General features: G+C 45.2%; 2 long non-coding RNA genes across 2 annotated transcripts in view; one reads left to right on the forward strand and one right to left on the reverse strand.

Annotated features, from left to right (window-relative positions):
• Positions 1-859: 859 nt before the first annotated feature.
• The window catches only part of LOC144170691 (uncharacterized), a 50,335-nt gene continuing 32,256 nt past the window's right edge, over positions 860-18,938 (reverse strand). The window contains exons 2-3 of the long non-coding RNA XR_013322658.1: positions 2,752-2,886; positions 860-1,300 (exon numbers count right to left, since the gene is read on the reverse strand). This is a non-coding gene — a long non-coding RNA (uncharacterized LOC144170691). The remainder of the gene's footprint in view (positions 1,301-2,751; positions 2,887-18,938) is intronic.
• LOC144170684 (uncharacterized) lies at positions 13,684-17,296 on the forward strand. Its single transcript, XR_013322655.1, has 3 exons — positions 13,684-13,776; positions 15,735-15,789; positions 17,203-17,296. It is a non-coding gene; the product is annotated as an uncharacterized LOC144170684 (long non-coding RNA).

Below are 18,938 nucleotides of genomic sequence, written 5' to 3' on the forward strand. Positions count from 1 at the left end.
TTACGAAGTTGGCCGGTGCTTGTTACGGTTGCGCCGACCATCGCGATAGCAGACCTGTGAGTCTCCATTCAAATCATCGGTGGTCATCGGATGTCATCGGAGCGGAACGGCGCAGTTATCGCGTTTATATGTACCGCGCGTTAACGAGGAGGGGAATGAGAGAGAGCAGCGCATGCGTATGTGTTAACCGAGCGCTAACGTGCGCTGACGCACAGCTGGCATGGCGAGGGGAGCGAGCGCTAACGCAAGATGGCGCTGTGGTGAGAGCGGCGTTACCGCGCAGCTGGCGTGGCGAGGAGAATGGGGGAGATGCGTGCGGATATACGGATGGATGGAGGGACAAGGCGAGTCAGAGAGATGCGTCGCATCTAAAAGCTTGGCCAATCGCGCTTGCTTGCCCTAGATATACGCTATTAGCGTTCCAGCTCGGGAACATGCTTTGCCACTCCCCTAATTGCAACTTGCGGAAATTTCTCCAGTAGTACTCAGTACGTGTATATAACACACATTTCTACATTGAAGGCCACAACCCAGGCCCTATGTCCACCCTTAAAGCGCTAGAATAATCGAGCGGGGGTGGACCAGGGGTTCCGTGCTCGCCTCGCATTCCTGAGAGCCTTGGTTGAAATTCCAGCCAGCGCAAAGTTTTTCAGCTCCTTTTAATGCACTCAGCCCCTTCGTTCGTGGAAGCTTCTCTGGGAAATGTGGCGCCACTCCGAGCATCCATGATTCGTTTCAAACGGCACATTTCCTGTGCCGTCCATCGGCCATTTTATGTAGCAGGGAAATGTAGATAATGTTTCCGCATTGACGATACAATCATTTAAAGAAGAATAAATGTTCTCACTGAAAATTTTGGCACCCAACATCGCAGTAGCTGAACATGAGCTAACGGTTGTCGGAATGCGAACGAAATGACTCAGCCAAGAATTGAACGGTATTGGACGTTCTTTTACGCAAAACTAAACCTCGTACTCATAACACTGAGTTCGAGCAGTGCTCGGGCCGTTCCCATCATAACACAGGTCAGTAAAATTACAATCAGAAGGAAGAAATAAATAGAATGTCCGGGGGATCTCGTCCCAGGTCCGCCCCAAGGTGCTCAGCGCAGGTGAGCTGATTCTCCAGCATTTTGCCAGGGAAACCGGGGTGGCCGTTTCTCGAAGTCGGTGTGCGGTTCCGGGTGGCGGCCACGGATGACCTCTTGCTCCCTTTCTTCGATGACCTGAGGACGAGGTTCTCCCATGATGCCAGTGGTGATTCCGCTGGGGAACATCCGCATTGCTGTCATGTCTGCCACCTGCAGTAAATATTGCGCTCTTGATAGTTGTGGGTCGCACATCATTAAACGGTTTAAATAATATGAAAGATTGGGCGCTTCCTGAACGAACAGAAATTGCATTGCGACGATCACAGCAGCGTAAATTTTAACAACTCAACCAATTTTGTTTAACTCAAAACTTTTCACTTTTCAGGTCTCCCTAGCTTCCAGAATGAATCTGCCAGTGCAGATTACACCCCATCTTATACAGGGGAACAACCAGGCTCCTCCACAAACAAAAAGTAACAAAAATGGGGAACTGTAGACATTACAGCAGATAGCACTGTTTATAATACAGTGCGTCACAATTTCTCACGTACTGTGCATTTCATCAGTATTTTTATTGTTATCTAGCTATTTAATTTCCTTTTTTTCACCTATTATGTATTATTTTTTGCCTTTATAAACTGCAAATATTTTTCTTTTAGTGTTATACTTCTGCTGCACTGGGAGGAAACTCCGAACAAAATGTATATGAACTGCACACTTTGCTTAAAGCGCTGAGGATCATTTCAGAAATATTTTGAGAGCCATTTTCCCATTCTTGAGGGCTCAATATTTGATGCACGTTGATTACAAACGCAGATATATTGTACAAAAGCCGCACCATGCATGGTTGTGGGGTTTTGTTTGTTTTCCGTTTTCTGCGAGTAAATGGCAAGTGAGGCCACTAGGCAGCCGCGTCCTTCGTACTGCAAACGTAACTACCACTTTCTGAGAAACGTCGCGCCAACTCTACAGCTATGCCGTAAGCACGCAGCCTAAAACACCTAAGCGCCACGCTAATGAAGGCTCCGTGCATATCGATGCACTTTTTCGGTAATGCATTTGCACCTAACTTGCGCCGACCACTCGCGTTGGAACTGTCCGTGAAACCCCCTGCGCGTGCAGAAAGCAGTTATGGTGCGTATGTGCGCACCATGAATGAACCGTGCGGCAGGTTCAACATCATAGCGCTTGTACGCGGGTTGCGAAGATTAGCCGCTTTTGCGCATGCTAGCCGAACATGACACGTGCGAAAAACGAGTTGTGTGCGAAGCCAACCTTAGCGAAAGAATCTAGCAAGAGCTTGTCTCCGTTGTTAGGCAACGCGCAGGCACTAACGCCTCCTTTGACCTTCTCTGCTCGCTGCTGTGGAAAGCGTGTGGCCAGTGGGGAAGTCGCATTTGACTGATGCGGGTCCGTTGTCGGATAACTGACGTCGGCTCACCGATGCTTGCGCACAATAACGCGTATATTAGCTTTGTAACTTACGTTATAACTTCAGTTGCAAATATTTACAGAATATCGACCGGTCCTGCCACAGGACCACAACCTTTCTCAACCATGCTAAACCAGTAGCAACTACGGACACATCCATAGCGCGCTGATTGTGAATTCACTACATTGAACGACGTAATTTTTTTTTCTAAGCGCGAAAAACCACTCACCTTCATCAGGCGTCCTTTCCAATTCTGCACTTCACGTGGCGCTCTGCACTCTTGCCAGGCGGCCAGGCTTGAGGCGACCACAAGCCTAATCCAGGGCAGCCAGAGTTCACCCGGAACGGGATTGTCCCGATTGCTCTGGAAGCAGTAAGAACAGCTTCTTGCACATTTGACCAAACCTTCTGGCGCGAGCCTCGAGCGATAAGGAGGAGGGGAGGCAAAACGTTTTATTGAGCGAAAGGAAAAATGAAGAAAGGTGGGTGGCGTCCTCAGTCTAGGAAGCCGCGCGCTTCCGCAGTCCGAGTGGCCCAGTTGATCAGGCGTTGCTGGCCCTCCGGGTGCAAGCTGGTCAGTGCGCATTCCCAATGCTCAGGGCAGGTGATCGGGGTGTAGTGGGCAGAACCACACTGATGTAAATCGCCGATGGATATTGAACCAATAAAAAAAACATGAGCTGTTGTAGCGTGGAGATTGCAGGAGTGGCAGAGGTAAGAGAAGCTGGGGGGGGGGGGGGGGGGGGGGAGATGTAAGAGAGTACGGTGCAGTTGAAATACATGCCGGTCTGTAACCTGTGGCACGTTCGGACCTCTGCAGTAGTGGACGACGGGTGGGGAAAAGGGCAGTCGAAGTGAATGAGGCGGTAGTGAGCAACGTGGGCAGTATGTCTGACGGGGGTGCGGATTAAGCCCGGAAGTTGAGTTCGCGGGCAGCGGCATGTGCCGCCTCATTCCCTGGGAGGGCGGTGTCCACGCTATCTGGATGGAAGGGGGGGGGGGGGGAGAGGGGGAGAGTTTTGCGGAATCAAAGGATTTTGAGAGCCTGGTGAGAGATGCGGCCAAGAAGGTGGTAGCGGCATCCCTGCTGAGAGTCTGCGAGCTAATTTATGCTTTATGCACCTGCCCCTCAGACCAAGGGCGGCTATCTGTGTTTCCAGCGTGACATTTTTCAAGCCCCAATGCATTAACAACGCGGAAAGGGGAGCGTTCGGTATGGAAACAACACTCATGCATTTGGTGAACCAATATTGCGACACTGTAAGCATGGGGGGTTACGGTGCTTTTGGGGGTGTAAAAGAAAACCAGGAACGTAAAAACAAGCTCCACTTCATATCCGGGCTTCTAAGCATTTATCTTAAGCCCGCACTTCGCACCTGTATGGGCTAAGGTTTCGTCCTAAAGAACTTTTTTCGTCTTCTTCGATGCGAGCTAGACCTTTTTTATGACCTCAGCCCTAAGATGTATACGCCAGTGGCTTACACAAATAGAGAACCCCCGGCTTGCGCCTACGTCCTTTTGTCTGATACGGCGGGAAAGCGCCGTTTGGCTTCCTTTGCTGCTGTTTTAAATTTTCAAGGTTTGTAACTTTTGGTACAGCAAAGCACGCATGAACGTGGAGTTTGCTGTCTACATCTTGTGGCCATGACCGCCAAGGAGGAGAGAATCCTGCAGTAACCGCATGAAATAAACATACCCGAAGACTACATCGACCGAACGTCGAATTATTGCGCAGAGAACAGAATCCCGGTCCAAACGTCGAACAGCTATAGATGGGTGCAAGAATTAATTTTATGGTTAAAATAGCACCTACCAACAGCGGGTCCTCACAAACCATATGAATTTCAGCGTTGAATTCGGGGTCCTCCCTTTGTAATATGACCGCAAAAAAATAACGTAACTATCATCGTAATAAAACGTATTATCGCAGTACTGATTTATAGTCGTCGAATCGTTACGGTGCGACATCGCGCTTTTCGAGAATACCAGCTGGACCAGTAAGCCGCCGCGATAGGGGCTACCCCTATACCATACTGCCGGTAGGCGTGGTGGCTGCCCATTAAGGCAAACCAGCGTCGGAGTTATGCACTTTTTTGTAAGGATGGTGACAGGAGCCCTATCGAGAAACACATTATGGGATAATTCTGTAAGCTTGTGAAAACAGCAATAAAACTGCCGCTTACGTTTCGCCAATAAACTGGTCCCTTGAAGTCTTGCGTGTTCGAAGAAGCCATCGTCCTCGCTGCTGCTACACTTCTTCTTCTTCGTCTTCTTCTTCTGCTGCTGCTCCCATGCATACGGGAACAACCGTTCTTTCCACATGCTTCACATTCCGTGTTTTAACGTTTTTCGGGTCAGCCCACGCTGGTCCTCCGAGAACTTTATACCTCTACAAGTTGGCGCGAGCGTTTTTTTTCCGGTCCTGAGCCGCCAACGCTCAGCTTTACAAGGCCGCCTGCTTTGACGCTTTGGCTGTACACTCTGGAAAAATCATCGACAGTGTCATCACGAAAAGCGCCAGATATAAAGCCGTGGCGCTGTAGCGAGGCTCCGTTTCCTTTTAGGTACAAGTTTGGCGCTTCCTGTTCGGCGCTTCCGCCAACTGCTATTTCGCTTTGAAAACTATCGCTATTGTTTTAAGGTGAAAGCCTTAAGTGAATCGTTCTGCGAAAAAAACAACGCTGTTGTTGTCTGGTCAGGAAAATGATCGCCGCTGTAACGAGTAAGTAAATAAAAGACACATGCGTGTTCCGATGGAATTTGAACCCGATTTTAGCAGCCTAACGAGCTACCACTGCAATAGCCAACTAAATTGTTTCGATGTTGTTTCTTCTTGGCGAATACCCAATTCGGGCACTGGACAGGAATAGGGAGCTTTGAGGAGCTAATGTGCGCGCTTCACAAAATTCACGGAACTAGGAATTGGAAACGTGAAAGTTTCAGAATTGTGAGTGCCGTGGGACACCTGAACGGGGCGGCACGCGACTAGAAGAAAAGAAGATGGTCGAAATATTCTGCGGCAAAATACAAAAAAAAAACGAAAGCGAAGAAACAGACAGAAATGCGATGCCGCAGTTTATAAGCATCTCCGGGCTTTCACTTTCAAAGCACGTGAGCGGAATTAAGTTCCCGGAGGAATTTCCCATCAAGAAACTCGTTCTACGGCCTCCATGGCCGCGATTCGCGTATGTGTGTGGGTGTTTATGTGTGCGTGCGTGCGTGCATGCGCGCGGATGTACGTGCGCGTGTTTGTGTGCGCGTGTGTGTGTACAGGGGGGGAGGGAGGGCAAGGGACGTGCCAATACTCAACAGGACACCGAACATTCCTTTCTATTGACAGTTTTCATTACACTCCAGGGGGTAACTTCTCGGTGCTGTTTAGCTTCCAGAGTACCATTGCTCGGACAAATCTGTACATGGAAACATTTGCACTGCAAGACCGGTGGCGACCATCCCACGGGCGTTCTTATTTGCACATTCTTTTGTATTTCCAGACCTCGAACTCGCTACGATAACGGTTATCAGTGGCAGCGACCTCGGAATAAGTCAAGGGTGCAACAGGTGCTTGCAGCTCGTTCGGAAATTTGTTGCAGCTTCAGTTCTACGACTTCGGTAAAGAAATTATAAAAATGCAGCTAAAAAAAAACATAAAAAAGAGCTCAGTCTGCAGGTCACTGACTTGGGTGCCGCCAACATTTTCCTTTATGGCTGTCAGGCGGCAGTTCTCACCGCGCAAAATTATGTAGCCTCACTTTGAGTCGTTACAGAAACATCATCATTATCCTCAGCCCCCTCAGGTCCACTGAAGGACGAAAGCCTCTCCCATTGACCTCCAATCGCTGCATTTCCATTAAACTGGGGAGACTATTCTAATCGCCAAGCAGCGCAACAAAGCTAATGTCAAGGCTAATATTTCAACAGTCTTCAGTGTTGCCACCCTCCTTTCCTTTTTATTGGCTACTCATCTTCAAAGCGGCCGTACTCACAAGCTCTTTTTGTTCTTACGGCGAAACTTCCTGACTTTGGAGAGAATGAAAGCAAGTGACTGGTTTAGCGCCTGTGCCAGCCTTCGGACAATTCGTAACGGGCTCTTCTACCAACTTGCATTACCGTCTTCGAAACTCTTGGCGGGACACTGGTTTAAGCACTTTTTCAAAACCTTAAACATTATCCGCTTGTTCTATTATGTTTCGTATAAAGCAGCGGTAATAAAGAAAAGTAACCCATCATGGTTATCGGACTCCCAAACGCACCGCTCTGTGCCAGGTACATGTGCACCTAAGCATGTCACAAGTGCATGTGCGGGGCAGTTATGTATTTTGCTTTTAGCACGGGACACTTTCTACATATTACTTTAGATGAAAAAAGGAAGCAGTCTTATTACATAAGATAATCCTCCACCGGGCCAAAATGTTTATCAAAAGCTTTTTTTGAAGTGCAATTCACAAATATTACCTTGAGCAAAGTGATGTCTACAGCATGCTGCGATTGTGGCTACCACATCTTAATATTGCAAAAGAGCTGAGGTGGTTTTCTATATCTCATTTCAAAACGGCTATCACGCCGGTTTTACTGAGGAATCGTGGCTGAGTCACTGAGGTGCTGTGTATTCTGAACGCTAAGGTGTTGCGTACTTCAGTTCTGTCACTCTGTTACTTGCGCAGTCGAAGTGTATTACCATCCACCTAATTCTACTGGTGAATTTATCGGCATTCTCAATAATTCCTTGAGTTCAATTCTAAACATATATCCAGCATTCCCAATAATTCTTGCCGGCGATTTTAACTACCCAGAAATAAATTGGCAGACGCGTAGCCCCAATCAACACGTCGCTCATCAACATCGCCCAATCGCCTCATCAAGACATAGCACATGGTCCACGTCCTAAGTGAAAAGAGCAATCAATAAAAATAAGCTCCTTTATTCTAAAGCGAAGTTGTCGAACCCAGATGATGATTGGCCGCGCTATCGAGAGCAATTGCATGAATGCAAAGCAGAAATTCAAGCGCCTAAATACAAGTGTTTTAATGATGACATTGTCAGCATGTTAACTAACAATCCAAAAAAGTTTTCGAAACTAATAACTCCCAAACACGCGTCTCAATCCATAGTTTCAATAGTAAATAACGGTGTGCTGCTCTCAAAATCTGAAGCTGCGTCGAAAATAAACTCATTTTTTATCCCTGTATTCACAAAAGAAAAACCCATTACCCCATGATCTTGTGGTTCCATCTATTATTTCGCCTATGAATGACGTCATAACCACTCATGAGTGTATAGAATGTCCCATTGATCGTCTTTCCAATAACTCAGCGCCCGGTCCAGACGGCATCTGCCCAAAAATACTTAAAATGACAAAACTCGTAATATTTTCTATATTAGTCACCCTTTTTCAGTAGTCGCTTTATACAGGAATCGTATCGGACGACTGGAAGATCAGTCGTATCACTCCTTTATACAAATCAAGTGACCGATCACTGCCCTCAAATTATAGACCAATCTCCTTGACTAGTATTCCTTGTAATTTACTTGAAAATATCATATCTTATGCAGTTATGAAATATTGAAACCGGCTTAGCTTTTTCTTTAATAATTACCGCGGATTGCAACGGGGACGGTCGTGTGAAACAGTTATTTGAACTCGTTACCGATCTTCACCTAGATGTTCACGACTCGATAAAAACTGATGCCATAACTTTATACTTTAAAAAAGGAAACTAAGCCGGCTTGACTTCGTAGCAAAATTATGCATTAAGTTTCAAGTTTTTTAGCCAATCGCTAGCAATTTGTTTCTGTAAGAGATCAGTATTCCGTCTTAGCCCAAGTCAAATCTGGTGTTCCTCAGGGTTCCATACTCGGACCAATTTCATTTCTTATTTACATTTATGGTTTGATACCAACCTCTATTCAACAGTTAGAGTGTTTGAGGACGACTGCGTTCTCACAGACAAATTATTAGCACTGAAGATACTAACATTTTACAGGCAGACCTAAACATAATTTCTCTTTGGTGCGAGCAATGGACGATGGAAATAAATGTTTCGAAAGCTAGAACGATGTCATTGACGAGAGCTAGTAGCGTTCAGTTCAGTTAATGTTATATGAACAACATGTGCTTAGAAAATGTGTCTACATTAAAATATTTGGGAGTTCATTTTTCTTCTAACCTTACATGGAATGATAACATTGATGAAGTGATTTTAGAAGCAAGTAGAAGTCTTGGCTTCATTAGATGACATGTGTATTTAGAAAATCAATCAACCAAACCTATAGCTTATACAGCCTTAGTTCGTTCTAAGATGGAATGTGCTTTTATTATATGGAATCCAAGTCAGACATGCGTAATAAACAAGCTAGAATGCTTACAGAATAAAGCAGCACGTTTTATCACTAAAAACTACACCAGAACGTTCAGAATCACGGCTGTGAAGGCATCTCTTCAGTTACCCTTCTTAGAAAACCAATAATTGATAGCACTACTCTCTCACTTCCACAAACTGTATCATGCCCCATTGTCCTTTACGGCATCCTATATCGAGCCCTCGCATCTCATTTTTCCGCGACGCGGTCATCCGTTCAAAGTCAGCCCCATGTTTGCACGCACAAATCTTCATCGGCAATCACCGTTATTTCTTTCCACTTATCCGTTGCCACCACAAATTACATCTATTGAAGATCACGACTCGTTTGTCAGCTATTTGAAGGGGAGTTCACACGTACTTGTTTAACATAGTAGAATTGTTGTGCTTTTGACAAGACCAACTTACACCATTTGTATTGACTGTTTTTTGGGTGCGGAGTGCCTAAAGACTGCACTATGTCCGTTCGCGTCCGTGCGCATAGCATTTACAATTCAAAAAATCACACAGGCACCGGAAGGATTCGAGCCAGTGTCTGGTAGACCAGGCAGAGTTAGTGTCAGTCTTCTTACCCATTGGGCTACGACCGTGAGTTAGTACCGGAGAGTCAAACGGCTTACTCCCTCGCCTGTAACGGTGCGGAGTACCTTAGGACCTCCCAATGCCCGTCCGCGTCCATCCGTGCGCACACTACCATCAAGCGAAAATCAACTGAAATTTTATTTGTGCCGCGAGTTGCAGCTTCGTTTAGAGAATAATCAAGGTGCAACACACGGCTCAAATCGAATGATGGTCGGGGTGCAAATTGGGTGTCACTCGGGGCGCAACTTTGATGTCATTTCGAGTCCCCGTATTCCGCACCCTCGCCATTATCCATGAAGTGGAGATGCTGCCATTTTTTTCATTCTTGTATTCCTTTTGTTAGAGCTTACTAACCCATCTCTCACGTTCAAGATTACGTCCGCTGTGAATTCTGAGTAATTGTGTACAAACGTTGAACCATTTTTGTAACTCCCCCCCCCCCTCCCCCCATTTAATGCCTGCAAAGGTCTTTAGCGTATCTGAATAAAAAAATCGAAGTCACAGCTGGAATCCCCAGCTAGGACAGCTGCTGATCTGATTAAGGAGAGAAACAAAAAAAACATCCCCCTCGCGAGGGGCACGATCAAATGCAGATCATTTCCGGGGGCGCACGACGTTAAGTAGTTTGCGTTACGTTAATGTTGTTGCACTTGTTGCTGTTGGTTGTTATATTGTAATTAAATGAGGAGACGTAATTACGTGGTCACGTGACATCATTTATTAGCAGGTGGGTATGATTATTAGATGATGGTACGATGTCTTGAACCGATGGTGCTACGCTGTTGTTCCATTGCGTAGCACCACTGGTTGAAGGTCTTGATTCCATCTCGTGCAACGGAGACTCGACGACGGCAACTGCTGACAAGAGAGCGCGGCGATGAGTGCGTTCCAGCCTCGCCGACACCCGCCTTTATCACGCCACGATCGCGCCACGCGCGCGCGATGCTGACGTCACGATCACGCCACAGATGTTGTTGATCCCGCGACGCGCGCGCCCCCACCTGTTGGGCGCGAACCGACCGCGGAGAGAGCGCGCGATGCGAGCGGAGAGTAGGCGAGGAGGAGCGAGGGAGAGGGCGCACCTGCGAGCGATGCGGACTACTACGGACGCCTAGAACGGATGACATCGTGAGTTAAAGAAATGCTCTGCATTTAAAACTCCCATGTGTGAACATTTCAGTGCATGTTAAAATGCTCACAACGTTTAAATTAATACGTAGCCCTCCGAAACGGCGTGGATCATAGCCAAGGTGTTGCTTCGATGAGTAAAGTCCCCATTTGAACATTTTATTTTATAAAACGACAACACGCCCTGCAGTCAATTAAATTGTGTGCGTGGTTGTAAACAGGTACCTTATTCGCCTTAAGGGGTATCATGAAAGCAGTATTCCCCGTATTTTATGCACAAATTTAGCCTAAGCGCGTACTTATTTTACTTACAGATACTACCGCGCTTGCTGCTATCCTGAAACTCCGGGCCGTTCGGGAAGCCAATGGCGCCTCACCTGATGCGCTATAAAATAGCGTCTGTGGGTCTACGCGGACACAACGCATTCGAATGGCTAATTGTTGCGGCCAAGTTGCGAAAAAGAACAAGCCCTGACATGCGATTTGACCATCTGACGCAAAAGTTTTGACCTGCGCAGTGACATCCCGCCGTGGAAAACCTCATGCCCGAATTGCGCATTGTCACACTGCATTACGAGTCGGAAATGGGTGTGGTTTAACACTTGCAAACCTAGTTATTAAAATGGGAAAAATATGTTTGCCTTGGTTTTTCGAAGGCCACTCCCACCGCGTTTTGTGACATTTAGGCTACTGGATAATTGAAATCAGCCTGCCGGTTCCGCTGGAACGCATGCACAGACGGGAAAGTCAGTGCGCCATCCACAGAGAGAGAGTGATCACGCGCCGACTAAGCAGCCATTAAACCCTCGCCTAGTCACGTCGTATATCAGTGGCGAGGCTCCGAGCGAGCGCAGCTAGAACGCCTCTCCACAGCGGACAATGTGGCGTGACGTCACGCCTCCGGTGGCTCAAGGTCGTCGCGACGCGATGAATAGCCTTGCGAGACATGGCGTAGCTGACATTTTGCTTTAATATATTCTTGGCCTCGTCGTTGGCCTCTTGCGCCCTGTTGCTCATTCAGCCGCCTTGTCGTGAAGCTGGCCTACTCCTACAAAATGTTAAAATCGTATACAGGCTAGGTGGTGTGCTTATGCGACGTCGAGAGAACCAAGTGGGCGAGGGGAATAGCACCGGTATTACCCATTGTCTTCAAGGCTGCTTTGTAGGGGGTGACGCACTCACCGACTTTGTGGGTGGTAGAAGATATAGCGAATTCGATCGGTGAATTGTGTCAATAAAACACAGCCCAACTTATTCCGTTGACGTTCAGCATGATAACATTTCCTTGCGACCACGATAATTTTTTTTTACAGCGGAGCTTTTAATGAATAACTCTCCCGTCTCTTTATTTTTTTTCCATGCGCAGACATAGAAAGACTGCTCCCCTCCCCACTTCGGCACACCCTCACCCTTCGGCCGCCTGTCCGCCGCCTTAATATTTTGATATAAGATGGCGTATATTTCCCCATTGGAAAATGCCTTCTCGGAAATTCATTTGTAATTAGATGTGAAGCGGGCTCCAAGGAGATCGGCGTAAGCTTGGTCTGTGTAAGCTGACTTTCGCGCATTGTGTGTTGCACATTGAAGAATACTCATAAAAATAAATAGGCGACGACGGGCGCGAACGTGGCGGAAGGAGACCACCAACGACGATCAGGCCGCAGCTAGACGCCAGGCGTACGCGCGATGCCCGTTGGGACCCCGGGTACAGCGAGGCGGAAGAGGAAAACGCAAGACTTCGGCGTGGCTACGACCCCGCTGAACACTTCTATGACGCGACGACGAGGTTTGAGCGGGAGTTTGTGGCCAACCAATAACACACAAACATCTCCACTGGTCCCCCCCTTTCACAGAGTGAAAGGTCACTGAATATTAAGTTAATTACTGATTGCCGTACGAAATTATTAAGGCACAAATTAGTGGAGACGACTTATGAAAGACCAGAGGCGGAGGCGCTGACAAGATTCATGGCTGGCGAAGGTTGTTACACTGCGTATGCCACATGACCCAAAACCTGTTTTTGCGTGTGGAGATGCAATGACGCCGTATCGTAACAGCATCGGGAGAAGCCTTGAGGTATGCTAAATGTTTTCTATGATCTGAAAAGACCGTTTTGTGTGACAACCGTACGTGTACCACCATGTCTCATATGCCGTCAATATGGAGAATAAGCGTAAAAGGCTTCGTGGAAAGCTTGCTTTCTGCAGCGGGATATTCTAAGCTTGCTGTTTACGTCGGATGTTTTGGATCGTCCCGATAAAGGCAATTAAATCTCTCAAAGGAACACCTTTTAAGTAACCTACAGTCAACGGCTTCATCAGCTCCCTGTTTAAATTTGGCAAAAAGGAAAATTTTCTTTTTTTGCCGGAGTATAAAGCCGCTAAAATTAGGGTTTCCACTTAAATCAAACGCTAATTTGGTGACTGTAAAAGTATTCTCGCGGTGCATTTATCTCCCCGAAGCAATCTCCATGTCAAAAACATAACATTCCAACTGCTCGAGTTGGCAAACTTGATTCTACCTTCTATTTTATCTGTGAGCTCACTCTGACTCCTAAGTGTGAATATTTCAGAGAGAATTTCGGGAAAACTTTGTAACTTTAATCCGTGTTGGCACAGAGTGACATGAGTGCCCAGTACTTCGAAAAGATGTTAAACGTCGGAATGTTGCTTTCAGTGTTAACATTGCTAACATGATAACATGATAACATGTTAACAGGATAACATTGCTTTCAATGTTATCAGTGAGAAAAAAGGTAATCGAAACCGGTGCAATGAACTTTCTTGCGTGTAAAGATAAAAGATGCAGTTCTGTAAAAAAAAATCGAAAAAATTTCAAAGCGCACAAATAGACGGGGACAAAGAGGGACACACACACAAGCGCGTGTGTGTGTCCCTCCTCTTGTCCCCGTCTATTTGTGCGCTTTGAAGTTTTTTTCGGTATGCACCAACTAGCCCAACTTGCGGTACTGCTTCAGTTCTGTCAATACAGAACCGGATGTGAATATGGCAAGTGGACCCCGTGGATATTTCTCGATAACACCGGAACTGCCTTATCCAGCTCTCATCCAACAGCTGCTTTGGATCCCAGCGCTGAAGACGATTCGTCAGCTACGTATATAAGGGTAGCCCAAGCGTGGGCATCGCATCCCAGCTGCCCAATCGCAGCGGCCAGCGAACGGTGCAGTGAGTACCACTTTTGTGAAAACACGCGCTACTAACCACAAAGGCATTTTTTAGTTGCTGGTAAAATCTATTTTCAGGGTAAATTGTCATTGCGGAAAGTCATTGCAGGGTAAATTGTCATTGCGGTAGATCAGTTTTGCGTTTTAGGTTTGATTTCTAGGATTTCTTGCGGCTGTATCTCGTAGCTGTGTATTTTTTTTTCAGTGTGTTGGTTTCTTGTACACCTGTCTTACTAATATTATTGCGCCGGCACTAGAAGGGCCGACCATAGGACGTCTGTGATCGTACTCTTAAGCCTAACACAGTGGTACCTCAGAGGCGTATTGGACAACGTTTTATAAGCTTGAATTTATGTTGAGTCTGAGTCTTAGTGTACGCGCTCAAAAGAACAAGCGAGATCTATTTAGGCCCGCCTAATGACCCAAATAAACCAAGTAAGGTTTGCTTCCGTGCCGACATTGAATCTGCATCAGACCGTCCCTTCACAAAATTTCCTTTCTTTTTTGCGTTATCGCGGTGGCTAGTGCAATTATGTAGAGTAAATATTAATAAAGTTTTTATAAACTCGATAAACTCCTTAAATTGATTTGTTTTTAACCAACTGAAACACTTTTTTTACTCAGAACAGTTACCTGTTTTCCAGAAATGTCCTCGAAATATTAGCATTCCGAATTCACGTCGTCCTAGTAAGGTTTAGTAATAAAATTGTACTTTCAAACTGTAACACAAGCAACGATAATAATAATGAACAGCGCTTAAAAATAGAAACTTCTTCATACGGTTTTTGGCGCGATATGTGGCCCTGAATTCGCAACAAATGTACGAAGTGGTAAGGTGTTTGTACACAAGTACGTATTCTGTCAAACTGGGACATTTTATTTTATCACAGCCACTCGCCACTGCCCACCGTGTACTTTCCGCTGCAACCTTGCGCGGGGACTCCACTTGACGTCTGGTTCTCGACAATTCCACAAATGTTGCCGCATTCAGCGCCAGGCAGCGAAAGAATATTTCACTAACTTCTGCGAAACTTGTTTTTAGTATGGTGTTAACATTTTACGCCCCCCCCCCCCCCGAGTTTGGTTAATACCCTTTCGTGAAATAGAATCTCAACGAAGTTCGCTCCTTAATGCCGAATTCGAATGAAATAGAAATATCACAGGCCATCTCCACTAACGTGAAACTTGGGGAGGGGCGAAGCATGAAATATATAAGTGTATTCTTTGTGCCTTGGTGTTTTTACCCGCGGAGATGAAACCGTTGGACGGTAGAGACATACAGCTTTGCTGTAAAAGTCTCGAGTCTTTGAAGCACGAAGCGTTCTAGCGCGAGGCGTAAACCAGTGACCCGTGTTTTAGTATTGTGACTACATGAGACGACGGGTACGACGACGACATTAGACGCCAACAGCCCGAGTCCCTAAGAGGCTTCGCCCCTAAAACTCGGGTCCCAAACGAACTCATGTCCAGTGACCAGGCAAAACATTTTTAGAGGCGAAAAATTCGGGGGTACTTGAATTTCTCCGGACTGTTGTGCAATGCCACAGTAGCAATACATTACCCAGGAGTGGTCTTTTGTAAGCCTGAAGAAGCAAGCCTGCGTATCAAGGACAATCTAGTTTAAGCAAGTATAACGATGCAAGTACAGTTAAGATTCCGATTGAGCTAGCGTGATGCTTAAAGTATTGCTTTTTGCTGCGAACCGTCCGTGGACGGAGGAAATTACAATCCTGCTGTTTTTACCAGGGATGTTACAGGAGCAAGAAACCTCGAACTTTTTGCTTAAAGCATATGTCAGCCTAAGGCGTCTTCAAGTATGTAGCGCTCTTTGCGCTTGCGCTCAACCGGGCGCTATGTTTGTGGGCCTCGACATGACTTGCTTTATATGATACACTCACCGCTAAATTCATACGTTGTCTCATGTTTGGCCATTGCACTGAACTCGTTTTCTTTTTGCAGACGATGAGGCTTCCCTTTTTTGCCGCAGTGGCAGTATTCGCCATAGCAGCAGCGTGTAAGTTGCACTCCACTTTTCTTTTAGCGAGAAAGTATATACTTTCAAGGAAGCGGTTATTCGATATAGCGAAAAAATTACACGTAAGCGTTTCGCCCGATATCATTGGACAAAAGGCTACCCACTTAACTCGTTTTTCTTGATAAACATACGGAACCTGAAAACCGTAATGGATGCCGTAACGTTGAGAAAAACTCACGATATTCCCATTTCTCATTGTGTTCTGCACAAAAAAGAGAGAAAAAAATAGCGTGGAGAATTTCCCCGAAATGGTTGTTTCCGAAAATGCTGCTCCGGAGGCCACTATAACTTCAGGCCACTAAGAGAGAGAAGAAAACAACTTCGCTATTTTATGATTTACGGAGGCTAAATTTTCACAGTGAACGTGAACACATTTTGTGCAACTTAACTCGAAGACAATCTTTGTTGTATTTTCTTTGTTAACGATCCGTAAACAATAGTATTCATTGTGGCGAGGTATCCCCTCGCGTAAAAATCCTGGTATACATAAACGGTACGTACAAATTAATACCTAAATATTCTTTTGTAAGGTCGCCCCTTTAAGGACGAAGATTCCGCTACGCGCACAAAGCAAGTGCAGGACATGCTGGTAGAATAGCAAATGTTTTAGGCGTGCTATCTGCATCCTTTATTATGTTTCAGCCGTAGTAATGTTTTAACTTCAGGATCAACGTACTAGCACGAAATTATCCACCTTCGAGTAGCCTACCTCGCAATACGTGCCGCATGTATAATGATGTCGGCGTAAACGCTCAAAACAAGTATACACCATAAAGTAGAACTAGTAAGCGACATATGTTATACTCAGGTTGGCGCATATTGGGAATAAACAGTCCTTAAATGCTGAATTTTAAGCACACCCTTACTTGTTTTCGCATATTTCTTTGGAAACCCAAGCAGAGTTGCAAGCGTAATTAATTTTGAGAAAAACATTTAAGACGCCCGTTCTTTCAATGGAAGCTGGGACGTTACCGCAGCATTCACTTGAGAGAATGACTTCGAAGTAAACCGCCAGCGTTTATTTTCTTACAGTGGTAATATGACATTGCAAGTGTAAAAATACACTCCCTAAAAAGTCGAATATACATGTATCGTTATTTCTCTCTTTTTTTTTTGCGGAAGTTGTGTAATACCTGCAGTAGAAGCCCGAAAGCAACACATGCTTTCTATGTCGCCCGCACCAATTAGCACTACATGTTTAATATAAGCCTTCTATAAAATGTACAGAATTCCTTGTTAATTACAACCATAACTCAGTTCGTGAGGTCGCATTTGTGTCAAGATTACTCAGTTTTAATTAGGAGTGTACACTTGTGTGTCCCGACGCGTGATTTTAACACGATTTTCTTTGTATTTTTTTCTCTTTCATACTTTCTACTCCTTGCCAAACAGTATGCGATGGAAGGTAAGGCTCATCCAATTTTTCTGCTTGCTATCTTCATGCTTAAGCTAGAGTTGCACCTTTAATTTTAAATCATCAGAACGAGTGTTCTTTTTTTCGCTGACCGGAGTCACGAAGCAATTATCATATCACAATGTTTCAAATAAGTTTTTGGGGCGTGCTGGCACCTACTTTAGTGATGGAACAAATTTTTGTTCTATCTATTCCGTACAGAGTCCATTTGATTCTGTTTTAATAATTTTTCTTTTAAATGTTACCACGCACGATGATCTAAACTGACGTATCATTAAAACAACAATTAAGTTTTATTCGCATGTACAAAGCGCATACAAATCATGTACAGTAAGGAACGTGGACTAGTAGATATCCTTCGTTAAGGATTGCGATATTAACGTAAAAAGTAAATTGGGGGATATTGCTTGTGATACTAGCGCTGCGACCAAAAAGACCTTCTGCCCGTATACGTGCATACAAATATTATCTCGGTGAAAACGCATCAAAACGTAGACATCGATGAGCCCTAGAAAAGGAGGAAAAGCGTCATGGGGTGCAAAGTAAGAATTATAAATTTAGCGAAGCAGATTATGCTACTGTGGATTTCAAACGTGACAAGTACGCAGTGTTGGAGGGATCACATACGCTTTAAGTCTTTTTCTGTAACAAAACACAGGCCACTGCACTTAAGAGTTCACTAAAGCAATGCTATTTCTCGGGAGATAAACACAAAGGAGAAATTTTAAGAAAAAAAATTACCGCTTCGGGAAGGAGAGAGTTGTGAAATGGCAGGAGCAGACAAAAGAGAGATTCAAAACTTATGAAGAAATGGCACTACGGCACCGCCATGAACCATGACAGCGAGAAATAGAAATAAAATATTTTTTGTAAAGTATCCCAAATCCTGATAGTTTTAAAAGTCTAATCTTCGCATGCAGAAGCTTTTTGGTATGCATACACATTCGTTCCATTCTTTGGAAGAATAAAAATATTGATTAAAGATTACATATTGCCAAGTGGGATCACGTAAAAAACGGTTTTTGACCACGAAAAACTGCTACACCAGAAAATTACGTTATAACCTTAAGCAACTCCCGCTGTCTCACACAGTTCAATAAGAACTCTATATTTATCTCCAACGCCCGCTTAAAGAGCCACCACTCCGCTAGGGAAAGTACAAGAACACAGGTGGCGTCGAAACACATTGTAAGCAGTAGCACTTTAAGTAACACGGCGTTTCCGTAGCAAGCGGCTTTAATTAACTGAGACCACGAACAGAGTCACTTGCCTCGAGGTTGAATATTCCAAGTTATGCACTAAGCGCTTTGATGTTATTTTTAGTGGTAATTTCTAATTCGCTTAAGAAACTCTCGTCATTGGGTGAACAGACAGCATTACATTTCAATTTTTTTCAACGCACAACATCCGAAGCCACGGCAATTTCTGCACAGAAAAATTGGTAACAACCAGGAAATGGTGCTATAAAAACCGAAATATTTGTTTTTGTGTGGCGCGCAACCAAAGTACTCGTAATGCGTTACACGGCCACTGAATAGGTCAACTGCATTGACAATTTAGTTTCTTTTCTGCAAACAAGCATATAGTCGACGGCAAGTATCCAATCTGAGGGCTTCTTAAGCAAATACTTGCGCGTTCATTTGCATGGAGGAAAATAGAACTTGCAGCACGTGGACTGCGCATACTACCAAATTCATTTAAATACCTGTGACTT

Source organism: Haemaphysalis longicornis, unplaced genomic scaffold (genome assembly GCF_048455015.1).
Source record: "Haemaphysalis longicornis isolate Haplotype H1 unplaced genomic scaffold, Haemaphysalis longicornis Haplotype H1 scaffold_2, whole genome shotgun sequence".
NCBI classification, from domain to species: domain Eukaryota; kingdom Metazoa; phylum Arthropoda; class Arachnida; order Ixodida; family Ixodidae; genus Haemaphysalis; species Haemaphysalis longicornis.